At 38.4% G+C, this 12,591-nt stretch overlaps 1 pseudogene; it reads right to left on the bottom strand.

Annotated features, from left to right (window-relative positions):
* Nucleotides 1–778: 778 nt before the first annotated feature.
* On the bottom strand, nucleotides 779–11,694 carry LOC130859191 (thiamine transporter 2-like; annotated as a pseudogene).
* Between the last annotated feature and the right edge of the window lie 897 nt (nucleotides 11,695–12,591).

Here is a 12,591-nt window from a genome sequence, read left to right as displayed (position 1 = left end):
CATCCACGTACTGAGTACACTATGGGCCAGGAATCAAGTGTTTAACAGGCTGGCATTTCATCTGTGTAAAACTTCATGAGGTAGGTGTTATATTCTCCATTTTATTGATGAGAAAACTGAGACATTAAAAGAGGTGAGGGATTGCTTGGGGAATACAGATGAAACAAGACTGGCCGCAAAATGATAATCATTTAAGTTGGATGAGGTTTCACTACACTATTCTATTTTTAAAAATGTATTTGAAATTTTCCACCATGAGGTTTGTAAAAAATTAGTAATAAACTTGAAGATTCAAATCTATATCTTTCTGATTTCAAGCTTGTATTCTCTCCATCACACACACAATAGTTTCTGAAAAACAGGGGAGCAAATTGCAAGCCAGGTAATAAATCAGGAATTCAAATTTAATTTTAGAAAGTAACAATTGCTTGTTTTATTATCTCAAAAAGCATTGACTCTATATGAATCAGTTTTAATATTTACTAAATGAAGATATCCTTCCTTCTGATGAATAAATGGGAGATTAAAATAGATTTTTAAGATATCTTGGTGTTATTTAATTGTGTTTTGTGAAATGATTTCTTTCTATCTTCTTGTTTTCAAAGAAGATAGCTCAATATTCTAAATGTTTTGTATTACATATTTATAGAGATTTGTAAGATTGACCATTTTGTTCATGAGATTGAATAGGCTTACGAAATTTGTGAACTAAGCTTTAGTAAGAAGGAACTTTAGCCAAGGCAAGGAAAAACCTTTAGCTGTGAGAAACGGGAACAACTTAAACTGGAGTGACTTTATGGCTGTATTTTAGGTAGTTCTTTCGTTCCTTCACCTGTTTAATAAAAAGGTCATCTGTTTAATGAAAAAGTTTCTTAATAAATAGAATGCATCTTGTATTTCTATTTCTCAATCCAGAATTATTCTATCTGAAGACACGATGAGAAATGAAAGAAGCCAGAAACAAAAGGCTATATACTATTATGATTCCATTTCTAGTATTTTCTAAAATGACAAAGCTATAGGAATAGAAAACTGATCAGTGGGCTGGGGAGAAGGGGTGGAGAAGGAGAGTGATGAAAAAGGGGTATGCGGAACTGTCTGAGGTGAAGGAACGTTCTTGCTTTTCATTGTGGTGGTGGCTACACAGCTGTATCTTTGCTCAAATTAATAGCACAGTACATAAATCTATTTATATGTAAATTTATAGTATGTAAATTATGTCTCAATAGATCTGATTTAAAAAAAAATATTTTTAAAGATATGCCTCTGTGTCAATGCGGGCACAGAAGCAATGCACTTACCTGAATGTGGGCTGGAAGCCCTGGTCCCTGGGTGGTAACCACGGCCACAGTCGGGGTGGTCTGGATCAGCAAGGCAAGGAAGGCGTTGATTCCCAACACAAGGGCGGAGGGCTCCATGCTGAGATTAATGGCAATCGCAAATCTGACATTGTACAAATGGAAAGAGTTTTGAAAGAGCACATATGTGGGCTTTTAAATACAGAGCAGTCAGTCGAGTTGCTCTGCTCAGGATGCCCAGCTTTTGTTGACAGTCTTGCTAAACGCTCCTCTAGCAGAGAAGGGAAGGATAAATGGCATAGTGAAATGTTGCATTTTAACGTTCCATGAGATGTGATAGATGATGATAAAAATTTAAAACTAGTTAACCTGTTCTAAAATTAAGACAAATATTCCAACTGCTCTGCAACTAGAGGACATTGAACGCTATGTGATGTAGATGAAGTTCAACAGCGACTTTAAAAAAATTTTTTTAATAATTTTTATTGAGGTATAATTGATTTACAATGTTGTGTTAGTTTCAGGTGTACAACAAAGTGAATCTGTTATACAAATACATATATCCACTGTTTTTTAGATTCTTTTCCCATATAGGCCATTACAGAGTATTAGTCACTTTTTAAATGAGTCACATTAGTGAGTAAAACATGCAGGCCAATTGATAAACTTTTACTTATTTGGAGATTGTTCACTGGACCACTAACTGTCTACATTAGCGGTTTCAGAGGCTAATAGGGTGAATTTTTCTCTGCAAAACTCACAAATTATTTCCTTTCACAGGTGATACAATCTGGCAATTCATTCATTTTAAATAATTGTACTGGATTTTTAAATTTTGTCAGGCAAGACTGACATATATGCATTAGAATTCTCCCATGTGCTTTAGCTCAAACATTTGTAACTTGAATCTATTTAAAAATATAAAACCAAATGAAAAGTTTTAACTATTTTTATATCCCCTCCAAAATTCCTCACCTTAAAAAGCAAATACAAGCATTTCAGGATGATGTGATTCAGTGAAAATGCACTACTTCAGTGAAAGAATTACCAACTAAACATAACTAAAATCATAAATAATCCTAGGTCCCGCAAAAAGAATAGAACAGGTGTTCCAAGTGGGCCTTATAATTTCAGATATTTCTTGTTAAGCTAAAATTTTTTCCCTCAAACAAATGTCATACTAGATTGATGTTTTGAAAACTAGATTAAGCCAAATGGCAGATTCCCACTTAGTATGTAAATTATTCCAGGCTGGAATCTTAATTTAATTTGTACAGATCCTTAAACAGCTTGTCAGTGATGACTTGGTTTTGGATAAGACCTATGCACATGGTGGATTTGGGTGAAAACACAATTCTGATGGCAGTCTCAGAGTGGCATTGAATCCTAAGATTTCTCAGTCTAAACTCAAATTTCTTTCCCAGGTACCTGAAATTACATGTAATCACACTAAGACCTTATTTCAAAATTACTGCTGGGTCATTTCTCAACAGCACCCACTTACTCCCTATGGAGTCATAAAGCTACCATGCAGGGTACATGGCCCTGGCTGGTAAGTTCTTGGAGAAAAGAACTGTATTTATGTTCTTCTGTTAGGCATTTAGCACTAAATACAAGTGAGCCTTTGGGATAGTCTATAATTTAAAAGATGGAACCACCTTGAAATGTTATTTGATGGTTTACACCACATGTATTATGGAATCATGGGATTGGCATTTACCAATTTACCCTGTAACTTAAAGGAAAATAATAGGAACACTTTCTAAAGCATTAAAGAAAATTAATTTGTGCCTATATGAAAACAGAATGTTAAATGTAAAAATTTCAGTAGCCCCAATTTTTTTTAATATTGTATTCGTTCTTTGTTGGTTTCTCTAGAAGTGCTAGTCAAGTGCTCACCATGGGGTAAGAACCAGGATGAGCGCCAGGTGTATAACCGCGAGCAAGCTTGACTCTGTCCTCATAGAGCTCGCACTCCATCAGAGAGTTAGTAATTGGTCCTAGATAACTGGTTTGTCTAATATTTAATTAAACTTATCAATTTTTGTATCATGAAAAAGAAATAAGAAGTAAATATCTTTTTTATAGAAGAATCACAATTATTTTATGTGAACTACCTATATCACATGATGGTTGAAACCATGGTCAATCATTTTTAGAATTTCTTCCAAACCTGAACACTAACCCTTTACATTAGAGATACATTTACCCTACCCTTGTTAAGTTTATATTAAAATTTTCCTAGAAGTTAGAGTAGTAATTAGATGTGAGTGACTTTACAGAGATTGGGTCTTGAAGAGATATTATCACTCCCACATTCATTATAGCACTATTTACAATAATCAAGATATGGAAACAACCTAAATGTCCATTGATGGATTAATGGATAAAAAAATGTGGCACACACATACAATGGGATATTATTCAGCCTTTAAAAAGAAAGAAATTCTGCAATATTGGACAACATGGATGAATCTTGAGGACATTACACTAAGTGAGATAAGCCAGTGACAGAAGGACAAATACTGCCTGATTCCATTATTATAAGGTATCTAAAATATCAAACTCATAGAAGCAATGAATATAATGGTGGTTTCTAAGGGCTGGGTAGAGAGGAAAATAAGGAATTACTAATCAACATGTATAAACATGTATATTTCAGTAATGCAACATGAATAAGTTCTAGAGATCAGACATACAACAGTGTGCCTATATGTAACCATACTGTATTGTACTCTGAAAAATCTGTTAAGAAGATAGATCTTGTGTTACGTGTTCATACCGAGGAAAAAAAGGGGGGAACTAGGAAAGAAAAAAATTAATAAAATGATTTTGTTAAATAAATAAATTGAATACCAAAAAGATAAGAAACCAAAACCTGAAAAATACATGTTTATTAATTGTGAATACTCTGATTTTTTTTGCCTGATTAATAATCTTAAGTCCCAAGTGAAAGTTGGTTAAAATAGGAATATAGTTCTATTGTCTCTTATATGAAGCATTAAATATAACAATGCAAAATGTTATTTAGAGGAATTGGAAGAATAAAGAAATATTTTGTTGCTTGAGATTTAGATGATTAAAGAAAGAAATGATAAATACTTAAGCTGCTACAGTTATTAGAAGCACGTAACTTGAATGTCAAAGACCAGCAGAGCACATTCAAATATTAGCTGTGGATGCATAGGAAATAGAGAACCTGCCTCAGCTGCAGAGAAGACTCCCAAAGCCAAGATTCCCAAAGCCACTCTCCCAGAAGGTTCTAGTTGACATTTACATGGCCCACTGCCATGCACCCCTGAAAAGCAAGGATACCCCAATCATCCTGTTATTCTGTGTGTAACAAAGTAGTGTACCGTTTTGCTAAAATCCACATTATATAAGCACTGAAGCATTTCCAGGCTAAGTTAAATAAGGTTGACTTACAATAAACTTTGACTGAATGAAAAATTACTTGATCCAGCTCTGCAAACTGTACATATCTTTTTTCTTTTAATGTTTGAAATAGACCAACTACGTTTGGGTTTCCATAAATCACAGACTGGAAGATAGAGGCCCACAGAGGCCACTTTCTCTTTCCTCTTCCCTTTCCTCAGGCTCAGAAACCTGGCTTCAAACCAAAGCAAATCCAGACTTCCACAGGGAGAGGCTTATTTTATAAGAAAAACTATTGCAATCTGGAGAATGCTGCAATGGCCAAAAGCTGAAAGTATCTTGAAGTCAAACTGAAAAAGGTTTTTCTTTTAAAAGATGATTCTTTGCTACTGGGCAAGCAGAGGTAGGCAGGATCTTTGGAGGGGAAGCTGGACAAGCACGCGGAAGTGACCAGTGGAGTCTGACAGGAAAGTGTCCCGCTGTGGTCAGCCAACTCCCGGGAGAAACAGATAAGGCAGGGGGTGGGGACCTGTAGGAAAGAGAGGAGCCTGATTCAAGTTTGGTCAAACAAAGCACTAGGTAAGACATGGGCAACTGTTAACCCTTGGCGACCAAGTGAGGTACCAAGTTCTTCAACCCAAACACCAGCACACCCTTTCTCTGGGCCACGTTACCATGCTCTAGCAAGAATAGCCTCTCTCTTTGCCCTTGTCTCTTTCTCTATCCTCTCTGTAATATCCTTTAAAAAATTTCTTCAAGGTCCCTGACAGATACGAGAGTGCTTTTCCAGAATTCTCTCTACACACTTCTTCGCCATTTGTGTGTTTGTTTATTCCCTTCTTTATTTGGTCACACCCTCATTCACTCACGTACTCTCCCACCAAGCACTGTCGAGCTTCTCTGTGGGAAAACATGGTAGTAAACTGTGGATGCTTGCTCTTGAAAATAATACAGCCTACTGAAGGAATGAGACCAATATGTTTGTAGTTTTTTTTTTTTTTTTAAGAAAACTGTTTTATTGAAGTATAGTTGATTTACAATGTTGTGTTAATTTCTGCTGTACAACAAAGTGACTCAATTATACATATATATTCTTTTTCATATTCTTTTCCATTATGATTTATTACAGGATATTGAATATAGTTCCCTGTGCTATACAGCAGGACCTTGTTGTTTATTCATCCTATATATAACAGTTTACATCTGCTAATCCCAAACTCCCAATCCATCCCTCCCCCACCCCACTTCTCCTTGGCAACCACAAGTCTGTTCTCTATGTCTGTGAGTCTGTTTCTGTTTCATAGATAAGTTCATCTGTGTCATATTTTACATTCCACATATAAGTAATAACATATGATAATAAATTTGTAGTTTTAACAGAATGTGATAAAGACTGTAAATGTTCTCACCCTAACCCATATCGAACCTAACCCTAACCCAGTGGTTCTCACCAGGGGGTTTGCCTCCAGGGAACAGATGGTAATATTTGAAGATATTTTTGGTTGTCATGACTGGGGGAGGGGGTGGCTACTGGGATCTAGTGGGTTGGAGACTGGAGATTCTGCTGAACATCCTACAATGCACAGGACAGGCCTCCATGACAAATAATTATCCTGCCCAAAATGTCAACAGTGTAAGGGTGAGAAACTCTGACCCAAGTCCTGACCCAACTAATGGAGCGCTTGGGAGCACATCCCTAGGAGAGATCCACTTTATTTTATTTTATTTATTTATTTATTTTTCTGTGCCACGTGGCTTGCAGGACCTTAATTCCCTGTCCAGGGAGCAAACCCAGGCCCCCTGCATTGGAAGTGAAGAGTCCTAACCACTGGACCACGAGGGAATTCCCGAGAGATCCATTTTGTAATGTACATTATACAGACGTACCTCCAGCTCATTCCTACAATGTGCTGGGAGCTAAGTAGTCAATTGTCAGATTTCTTACTACCCTCAGCTTTCTTTCTTAAAGGCATGGTTTAATTTGCATGAGGCCTTAGGTCAGCAAGCCAATCCTACTTCACCTGGGTTTGCCTAAAAATTTGACACTAAGTAAGGTCTTATCACTATCACCAAGAGACTGTTTAAAGGGCTTGTCAAGAATACATTTTATGAAAATTTTATCTTTTCTACACATGCCTAAGTAATGGCACATTACCTGGAGAGAAGAGGTTTTTTTCCTGCTTCTCCCCAGGAGCAAGTACTTACAGAGGAAATAAGTGAAGGGGAACCAAATCCTGGAACAGTTTTCTGGGAATCAAAATAGAATTTCCAGAAAGGGAAATGAGAAGAACATGAGCTCAACAATGGACCCTGAAATGTTCAATAAATACGTGGGTGTGGAACACCCCCAACTTCAAAAATAATTATCTTCAAAGTCTTATTTGATGTGAAAGCTTTGTTTCGTCAGGAAGATCAGTGTGCATTGTCGGGCTAACTTCAAAGACGGCTCTGGGCTCTGCCTCCTGACTGTAGAGTATTAACTCCTGCATCAGCCTACCTTCCCTCTCTCTCTGCACCCCACTCCTTCTGGAAAAGTGTTTCAAATTTCACAGAATATGTTCTAGGAAAAAGAAAGGCTGCTTGGACATGCACCTAAAAACCCTCAAAGACCATAGCTTCTTAGCTGGGAGGAAAGTTTTGCCAAAGCAGAAAGCTTGGGAGGGGTTGAAAGGTGACTCCAGTGGCAGAAGCTGGAGACCCTCCATCCCCTAGAGACCTTCTCAAGGCTTCCCCAGGCCACTCATTCTCCCTGCCTTCTTCTTACTGGACAAGATGCAATATCAGAAATCTATCTGTAGTAAATAAGGATGAAATAGACACATACCAGCCAACTCAAGGAAAAGCTGTAAATACTCAGGAACACCATACCCTCTTGGAGGGCCTTTCCCTTTCCAGAAAGCTCTTTGTCCTTTGCTGCCATTTTCACCAAAATCAAGGATTACCATTTATTTGTTAACAGCGACTGTGTCCGTGGTTCTTACTAATGAAAATTGAGTGAAAGTATTATATGCATGAAAGGCCCGAGAGAAAATAATACGGGGTAATACAATAACTTGGTTGTGGAGAGGAGATTGGATAGAAGGTTGTTAGAATCCAGTCTGGATTCACTTTTGTTCTAGCAGATAACTGGATATGGTAGGGAATGGGTGTGGAAAATAGTCTTAATAGAGGGCAACAAACTTTGGCAAATCCCCACACGTATAGTTAAGGGAAGATACAAATATTTATCAATAAGTTGTCTCAACTGGGTATCTTTGAAATGATAAGATAGATCCTAGTGCAGTAACTTCCAAACTTCTTTGACTACAGCCTGAGACAGCCATATATTTTATATGCTAATCAGTACATATATATGTGTGAGTAAACAGAATTTTCACAAAACAGAATTTATCCTTACAAGCTGATATGCTCTGTGTTCTATTCAATTCTGGTTAGAAATCCACTACATTGATTTCATGATTTATACGTTGTAAAGAGCCAGATAGTAAATATTTCAGGCTGGTGGGCCACATATCTTTCTTTGTTTTTATTTAGTTGTTTGGTGGGATCTATTTATTTATTTTTCACAATCCTTGCCATATATTCTTTGTCCCCCCAACAACATTTTAAAAATGTAAACGCTATTAGCTATGGTAGCAGTGGGCCATCATTGGCCCACGTCATATTAATGGTTTGCAAATCAGAGTTCAAAGACTAGAGTTACTAAAAGGTTAGAGAGAGGAAAGAGTTTTGATAGTTAGACTTTGAACCATCCAATTGGCCATGGCCAAACCGTGTTTGACCAGCGGGACACCAGTTTGCAGCCCCTGCTTTTAGGGATGAGTGAAACTCTATCTTCCATGTATAGCTTCATCAAAGCCTTTTGTTATATTGTTTCTTTTAAACTTTGTGGCAAAAACTCTTTTCTTTTTCATAGTGGTTGGTATTTCATGTTGAAATCACTACAACAAGATTATCCAAGAATACAATTTAAAAGAATACGTTTCTTGCACATTGATAAGACATAACTCTATGTATCCCCAAAGATGAACTATACCTACCCCCAAAGTTTGCAAGGGCTTCTACTGCTCCATTATATACTGTGGAACAGTGCCTTGTAATCTCACAGCATTTGAACATAATTCAAAACCTGGTTAAAACCTGCCGTGAAAAAAGCCCACCATAGGGACCAGTAAAAAATGTGTTGAGGAGTAACACTCCTTCAAATCTTAGAACTACTGCAGAAGCTCTCAAAGCTATGCTTTCTGGCTTTGTGCTGCTCAACTAGCCATCATCCAGGTCCTCTGAAGCAGTGAATAGTTCTTGGCAGACTTGTTTGTGACCCTTTTGAGGTCCCTCTGAGACAGCATCCTTTCCTGGTGGCTTTGGAGGAGCTTCTTTGCTGGGTTGTGCGTGAAAAAACATGCTCTTCTTAAGCATTGGTAGGAAACGTGAGAAAGGGAAGGCCACGGAGACAGACGCCAAGGTTATGACATTGAGGTGAAAGTAGGCCGGCCAGGACGACCAGGAGTTGGGCCAGCACTAGGGCTGCCATGTAGGTCACCAGCAGCAGCTGCTCACTTTCTGATAGTGCTCTGGGCTGACCACGCTGTAAATGTGGTCATAGTAGGGCACCTTGGTGGCAGTGACCACCCCATAGAAGAACTCTACAGCCTGCATGGTCTTCACTCCTCGGCCAACAAGAGCAGTAGGCGGGAAATGAGGATGCTAATCCCTTGTGGGTGATGACTGGCTTGTAGTGAAGGTAACTGGTGAGGATAAACACTGGGAACAACAGCACCAGGTAAGAGTACATTCAAAGTGAAAGATGCCTTTTGTGATCTATAAGATTAAATGGGCAGGGCGTGAGGACAAAACCCAGGAAGAGAAATGTACCGTGGCTCTCTGACATATGCATTATCTGGATGGCATGTGTCTATCCAAGAACACATTGCTTGTGGGTCCTGCCAAAGTGGGTCCGCTTTGATACTTCGCATGCATTTCTGACAGTATAATGAAAAGCAAAGGAAAACTGAAATTCAAGGAAACAAACTGCAAAGATGATAGAGGTTCATAAGATGTGGATTTATTCCTCCAGGTGTAAAGAAAGAGCAGCTGTTGCTCTTGGTTGTTATTTATTCTTTAACATGTAATTTGACCCACATAAGCTACTGAGGCTGGGAAAAGAGGCCATGGTGCATATACTCATCTTTCACGCTGCATGGTACTTCCAGGGCGATTCAGGGCTGCTCAGGTACTGTTTCCTGTGAGCACTTTATAGTTCACTCTTCTTTGAAGTCAGAATCACAAGGGTAAAAAGGATGTTTCAGTCCTGGAAGAACCTGAACACCTTCACCTTTGCTCTGCCTCAGCGCGAACGCACAGACTGCCGTGAGACCAGCATGGTGATCAGGCAAATATAAAACAGATGATCAGTTCAAGATTGAGCGTCAAAGAAAGAAATGTGTTTGTGTATCTTGCTCTTCCACATTCCTGGCCTTATTTTACTGGGCTGCGATGGAGGAGCCATGAGAAATTGCTTAGTAGCTCTCTTGCTTATGTCAGTTTGGGCCACAGTTTCCCACAGAATGCTGGCCACATTAGCAAATTATCTGAACCCATCAATAGCATGTGATTATTTCAATTTCTGTAAGAGGAATGTATAGTGTACGTGCGAGGACCCAGAGAAGCTTGGGGTAGACCCCCTCAAATCACAGTCTCTCTCAGACCACTCAAATAAACCCACTGATTTACTGAGCCTGAGAATACCCTTTGTTTTGACAGAATCTGTGTCCTCACTTCTTGAATTCGGTAGACTTTTATCTAAGCATTCTTAAAGTTTGGTAGAATGTTATTCTTGCTCTTCCTGGCCTTTAGATGCAATTACCAACCTGGGAAAAGCTGCATTCCAGATCTGCTTTTTATGACGGTCTGGAGTCTAAGTTTGGAATCTAAATTTAGCTGGAATATCTCCCAGCTAAACCGGTTTGCACTTAATGGCATTCAGGGTTGACATGTACTTGTGTTTAGTGTGAGGAAAAAATGGTGCATTGGTTTAGGGGGCGAGGTTTCCTTGGTGTGAGGTGGGGGGATGTGAATGGTGGCTGGGCAGGGCAGGGAAGCAAAGGGAGAAAAAATTGCCATGGGGTTATTCAGCCCCATTTGCTGAATGACTGGGCTGTACATCAGATGTTAGTGATAGGTTTTTTGTTTTTTTCCTAAAGAAAGTGAACTGATATAATTCCTTGTCTGATCTTTTTATTGCTCAATGGCTCAAAGCAGTGGTTCTCAAATCTTAGCATATCTCAGATTTACCTGGAGGGATGGTTAAAAATAGACATTCAGATTCAACAGATCTGGGGTGGGGCCTGAGAATTTATATCTCTAACAAGTTGCCAAATGATGCTGATGCACTGGTCCGAGGACCATACTTTGAGATCCACTGATTAATGGGCTTCTTGAGATTAGATCCTATGACCTAAGAGTTAAAAACAGCCTTAATATTTATAAATAAAGAGGGGAAAATCTTGAGGGTTTTTCACATGATTTTCCAGTAGCTTTTTCCCCTCTGAATCTGATACTATCTTCTAAGACTTCTACTCATAACTAGGAATAATTTTGTTTTAGGTTAATGATAATAAGCAGTGAAGTCCTCAGGTATTATTTTTGTTCAACTGAAAGATAAAACTAAGCTTCTTTTGCCAGTGCAAAAACACCCTATTTTTGTTGTAGCTAAAATGTATATTCTTACATGGCAAATATATGAAAATCATTAAGACCCATTTGTTCACATTTGAGATGTAAGAAATGTTAATATCTTGCTCCTATCCAAAGCTTTAGACATTGATTCTACCTATCCTTAAATCTAGAGTAAGTATGGTAGCTAACTTACCACTCTGTGGCTTATATTTTTTTCTGGTCCTGCTAAGTAAAATATGACAAATGGCTCTGATGGTTTCATCATCGAGAAAGATCCAAATAAGCAGAGAATGATTGGGGGAAAAACCCAGAAATGACTTGCTGAAATTTGGCAACAATTCATGGATGGTTAAAACTGTTGCAGAAAAAAGAGAAAAGCTGGTGAGAAGACCGGACACCAATCCAATTGACTTCTTTTTGTACAACTTTCACTCTCTTCCCCACTCTCCATTGTGACAGTGAAAGTGTATTTCAGGTCAAAACACAAGAACCTGAGTCTTTTCTTTTGGATTTCTTGGTTTAAAGAGAAAAGTAATGATTACTGGAAAACACTGTAGTAAGGGGTTAAATTTCATCTCAGCTGGAATGATGGGGTTGCTGATAGAAAAGTACTCTCAAGCTTTGTCTGGGTCAGTCAGTCACACCCTTCTTTTGTTTGTTTTGGTAGAAAAAATCAGGAAATTGCTCCTGAGGCAGAAATCATGGACAGAATATAAGATTGGTAGGATTTAGGTAGAAAAGAGAGTTTCCAACAGACATAATTGCTAAGCAAAAACATACACTTTGTGCCCAGCCCCCATCATGAGCTTATTAACACGTAGCTGTTGATGAACTGGAAATTCATTTTACTGAGTATTTAGAAATGGTGAATAAAATGGCCTTAGGAAAGTAAGGATTTATAAAGCAGTTAGCCCCTTTGCTTTTTCTAAGTACAAAGGGTTCCAGGGTCCATCGGGATTGGTTCTGGGGCCCCCGCGGATACAGGTGCTCAAGACCCTTAGATAAAATGACGCAGTGCAGTCAGCCCTTAGTGTGGATCCGTGGTTTATTGAATCCAGGGATGCGGGACCCTCAGAGGCTGAGGGCTGACTGTATCAAACTCAAAATGAATGCTGATTTAGTATAAAAAGGCTTAATTAATTTCAACTGTCATCCATCCAGGTGATTTGCTTTGTTTTTAATACCTATTTTCAGAAGAAGAATTTCATGCCATCTAGACAATATTGTGTCATGGGTGAAA

The sequence above is a fragment of the Hippopotamus amphibius genome, chromosome 8, assembly GCF_030028045.1.
Source record: "Hippopotamus amphibius kiboko isolate mHipAmp2 chromosome 8, mHipAmp2.hap2, whole genome shotgun sequence".
Classification (NCBI taxonomy): domain Eukaryota; kingdom Metazoa; phylum Chordata; class Mammalia; order Artiodactyla; family Hippopotamidae; genus Hippopotamus; species Hippopotamus amphibius.
Note: the sequence above shows the minus strand (reverse complement) of the source record. Positions and strands in the feature narration are given on the sequence as shown.